The sequence below is a fragment of the Equus quagga genome, unplaced genomic scaffold, assembly GCF_021613505.1.
Source record: "Equus quagga isolate Etosha38 unplaced genomic scaffold, UCLA_HA_Equagga_1.0 202573_RagTag, whole genome shotgun sequence".
Lineage (NCBI taxonomy): Eukaryota > Metazoa > Chordata > Mammalia > Perissodactyla > Equidae > Equus > Equus quagga.
In genome coordinates this window covers 11,740-16,871 of record NW_025798593.1, presented here as the reverse complement: position 1 = coordinate 16,871, position 5,132 = coordinate 11,740, and the positions used below count along the sequence as shown (strand labels likewise).

The 5,132-nt window shown below is 36.9% G+C and overlaps 1 pseudogene; it reads right to left on the bottom strand.

Annotated features, from left to right (window-relative positions):
- Positions 1 to 1,287: 1,287 nt before the first annotated feature.
- Positions 1,288 to 2,211, bottom strand: LOC124233422 (olfactory receptor 5P3-like; annotated as a pseudogene).
- Between the last annotated feature and the right edge of the window lie 2,921 nt (positions 2,212 to 5,132).

Below are 5,132 nucleotides of genomic sequence, written 5' to 3'. Positions count from 1 at the left end.
CAACTCCTTGATTTTAGCCCAATGAGACTCATATTGGACTTCTGACCTCTGGACATATAAAATAATAAATTTGTATTGCTTGTAACCACTAGCTTTGTAGTAATTGGCTCCAGGATCAATGGAAAGCTAAAGCAATGTGTTGTCTAATGTAATAGTGAGAAATACCACTCCTCCCTCCACTCCCTTGGAACCTGGAACCATGCATTCTGTCTCCTTTTTTTAAAGCACATTTCTCATTCTGTCGGACAGAAATCCCAACTTCCAGGTATTATCTCTCAGCTGGCACAATAACCAAGCATTCAACAGGCCAGATGGAAGGGGTCAAATGTAATCAAGCTGGCATCAGCTAGCCAGTTGAACTCCTGGGCAACTGTACTGTCCCAGGATCAAATTGAAGTATTTTGTTGGCAGATTGGCACTCAGCAATGGCGGTAGACAGATCAATTGGGAGGATGTGAAGCCCAGAGAAGAGTTAATCTGGAGAATTTTCAGTATCAGAGGCAATAGGAATAGAAGGGAAAAAAATTGGTTCAATAGACATTCAGCAGTGTGTACATATATTCCCAAGATTAAAATACCCTAATAAAAAAATCCTAACTTATTCACCCTGACAGGAGTTAGGTCCTGGCAATTAGCTCCCAGTGGGCTGCCCTCTGGGGACTAGTTCTACAGTATTTGGTGGAATCGATTCCTGAAATGGAAGAAGTACTAGCAAAAGGGGGTTTTCAGATATCTTCTGAGTTGAGTGGATGAAGCTCATTTGCAGAGGTACGTACTGTGGGAGGGATATTATTTGTCAGGTTTGGGTCAAAGGACAATAGAAGCTTTTCAACCAGCAGTATCACTGGTTTCAACCCTTAAATACTCTGTAGAATATAGATACCACCTCTATCAGATGATGAGATCTTGGATACCAACATTACCCTTTATTTCCCATTCAAGGAGTCTCAGATGCTTCCAGATGCTAATTCAGAAGACTGAATTCAAAGAGAATACAACTTATTTGAAAAGGTATTACCTATAGGTACAAGAATGGTAAGTGATAGAAGGAGGAAGCAAATCATTATTTATATTTTTTTGGTAATATGGGAACTAGATGTTCCCATCTTAGTGAATCCATATTTATTTTTTACACTGAAAATTTTCTTGAGAATGACATAATGAAATTTATGAGTTTAGGATACTATGAATATAAAGTGAAGTTTACTTGGTACATTGTCCATTCATCTTCAGAAGAGGTCCTCATTTTACAGTCTTTATTATTAAAATCTGATTGATTCAGGACAATCAATGTTTTCTAGCCATCAGTTTTCCCATGGCCTTTTTAACCTCCTTGTCCCTCTTACGGTAGATGAGGGGATTCAACTTGGGGATCACAGCTGTGTACAACACAGACACCACTATGTTTTGTTCAGCTGAGTAGTTGGACTTGGGCATCACATAAATGAATGTAATGGTCCCAAAGAACAGAGTGGCAACTCTGAGGTGGGAGGTGCATGTGGAGAAGGCTTTGTGCCGCCTCACAGTAGAGTGCATCTTCAGGATGAAGAAAAGGATATAGACATAAGAGAGAGCAATGATAAACACAGTGACCACAATGATGGATCTAGAAGATATGGCTGGAATTATTTCAGAAATAAAATCTTGAGAACAAAAAGTTTTAAAAGTGATGAACAGTCACAGAAAAGGTGAGTGACATTATTTGGTCCACAGAAGGACAGACTTAATAAACAGCTAGTAAATTGTCCAAGCTTTCACACATCCATTCAGGTAGAACATCCTCACTAAGAGAATGCAGATTCTGGAAGACAGGTGAGTGGAGTGGAGCATTGGCAAGCAGATGGCCACATAGCAATCATAGGCTGTGGCAGCCAGCAGGAAGCATTCAGCTCTCCCAAATGTGACTCCAGAACAGATTTGAGCCACATGGCCAGCAACAGGAAGAGAGGCTCCTTCCCTGAGGATGCCTATGAGCATGACAAGTATGACTGATGAGGAGTACCCAATATCTACAAAGCCCAAATGGAAGAGGAAAAGGTACATCAGGTATGAAGCTGAGGTCTGCTTCTGATTAACGTGATTATGTTGACATTGCCCACTAATATGACCACATAGATTTCCTTGAAACTCAATAAGTAAAATGCCACAAAGTGCAGTATCCTCTGTTAACCCTAAAAGAATGAACACAGTTGTGTAGTTACCAATGCCCATCTGCACTGGAAATCGTGCCCACTGAAAGAAGAACAAGTGGATATTAAAATGGAAGAAAATACTAAAATTCGAATACCTATTTTTACAATGGTTATGTAATAAAAATTGCAAAAATTTAGGAACTGAAGTTTAGATTTTGTAGGAAGTACTTTTACACATCATACCTCAGGTAAAACTTGATAGTATATATGTTCATTGATATAAGGCTAAGAATACTCAGGAAAAAAAAGTATTTTAACTTAACAGACTTAACTCTTATTTGCATCATGTTGTCAGCTTAGGAGATCCTTGAATGATAGAGGTCATCTAAAATTTCAGAACAATATTTTCACTTCAAATATTCAATCTCCAGAAGATTGAACATATAGTCAGAAAACACCAGCATCACAGCCATGTGCTCAGCCAGCTACATGTCACAATTTTATTAACAGAAATGATTGAAAAATGGTGTATGGGAATTAATTGAGCAGTAACATACCATGTTATGAACACCTTGTAATTATGTATCTGAACTCCTAAGTTCTAGCTTCCTTATCTTTATTCAGGTCAGAGCTAAGAACTTTATTAACTAGGCATGGACCTAAAACTGAATTAAAACTTAAAATTTTAAAGAAAATAAATATATATGACACTAATTCACAGTTAGTTCCAAATGCCATTAAGACATGGAAGCAAAGTGTTGTGCAAAAATGCATTGAGCTTTCGAGCCATACAGGCTTCAGATCAGATTCCAGCTTTGCCAGTGACTATCTATGGAATCTTAAACAATTTATGTCAACTCTTCAATCCATCATTGCCTTATCTGTAAATATATGTATATACTTCATAGGATTTTTGGTTTGAAAAAATGACGTATGTGGAAACGCCAAGCATGGCTCACAGAGGTAAGTGGATGCTCAACAAATAGTTATTTCCTTAGAACATATCTTTGGAAAGTGGAGAAAAGGTTATCTTTGTTATATGTGGCAAGAGTCCTAGATGAATTGTGTCCTACAGTTACATGGAAAGCAGGACCTGTAAGAGAGAAACTTGGATATTTTCCTGAGGCTATTTACAAGCAAAATGCTGAAGGTGCAGACTGGTTTCTTCTTACATATACTAGTGAAATGTGAGAAGATAGAGATAATTTAAGAAAGGACAGTAAGGAAATGGAACCAAGACTTGATGATTTCGGAAATTCTTGTCTTCTCTAAATTGAAAAAAGTGCTAAAATTATGATATTCACTGTCCAAAAAGTATGCATTAGAGAGAAAGCCAAGGTGTGGTAGGAAAATGCTTTCCAAGTGCTGAATAGTTTAGACATGTGACTAAGGAATACCTCAAAAATATCAGAATAAGCCATGAATAGATATGGGATTATGCAGGAAAGATTTGTAGAGGGCCCTCTTGTATACTGGTGTGAATACCATAACATACATAGGAGACACAAAAGATTTTTTTAAATCAGAAACATTTCCACTTAGATTGAAAGAGACAGAGACAAAACTAAATAAAAGAAATCTGTGATATTTAAAATTCTACAGAGAGGAAGCAGGCTGAGAAAACTACTCAGTTCAAACATATGCTACCATTCAAGAAAAAGGAAGGATGTCTTCAATGGAAGAAAATTTGGCCCAGAAACTGAAGCCTTGGTTCCAGGGTACAGACCATGGGCAAAGAGGCTGGAGTCGTGCTAACAGAGATCTCACCTGCAGGATCACAGAGTGGATCCATAGAGAGTGTGGCATTGAGCCACAGAGTATTATTCCTAGGCCTTGAAGCATAGTGGATTTGTGATACTTAATTTCATAGGTGCTTGGGATTGAGGACCCTTTCCTTTATTCCAAAAAGTCAGAAAGAAATTCCTGATCTCAGCGAACTCACATTCTGGTATTCCAGTCTTGAGAGACCGATAATAAATTACACAACTGAATGAAGTGAGAGAACAAATAAGTTAAGGTATGGGGTGAGAGCTTTCATGTAGCTTTTGTTCCCTTCACATTCAGGAAAGAAATTCAGAAATCCATGAGAGAAATGAGCCATTGAGGCTAGAAAAGAGTAAGGAAACATTAAAATGGTTGTATATATCTGGGAATAGCAAGTGTCTAAGAAAAACGTACTCTTCTCTATTATCGAAAAGATATGGATTTGCTAGAAATTTGGGGGAAATATTCTCGCAAAAGTTGTTAAAATTTTAAATACTATCCTTTAAATTCCACTTTGAGGAATCTATCCGAGAATAATAACCCAAGAATATAAATATATCTATAACAACATGTTCATTATATGATTGTATAAATAGTGAAAATATGGCAAAAGATCTACTGTGCATCAATAAGGGTATGGTTAAAAATATACAACACCTTCATCCTATAGATTACTGTGAAGCCATTAAAACAATGAAATGACTCTCTAGGTTGAGCCTCTGAAATAAGGCCAAGATATATTCTTATATTTTTCCTTTCAAAAATCTCCAATGGAGTTTCCTAACTTCTTGTTAATGTTTCATAATCATCTGTTCTTGTTTTATGTGTGTAGTACTTTCTCCTGAATCACTAAAGATACTCATTACATTTATTTTAATGTCATCTTATTATGATAGCTTTACAAATTCTATTTCTTTGGGTTTATTTTTTGTTGTCTTTTGAATTTGTTGTCATTTTTGTGTGATTTTGAAAATCCTAGAATATTGTGGGAATGGTTATCATAAGTACATCTTTAGAACTGAGATTTTCTGATAAACTGCCCACTGTTTGTACAACCCACATGGAAAGGGACAAAGTCAGTGATATTGCTCTCTGTTATTAATTAGAGAGAGAAGTGGGCAAGATGTATAGCCAGGCACTGTACCTCAGTTGCTTGTATTCTAGACCTTACTGCCTTCCTTTGTCTCTACCCAAAGAACTGTTCCTGTTTGGAGACATACACTCCAATCAGGGTGA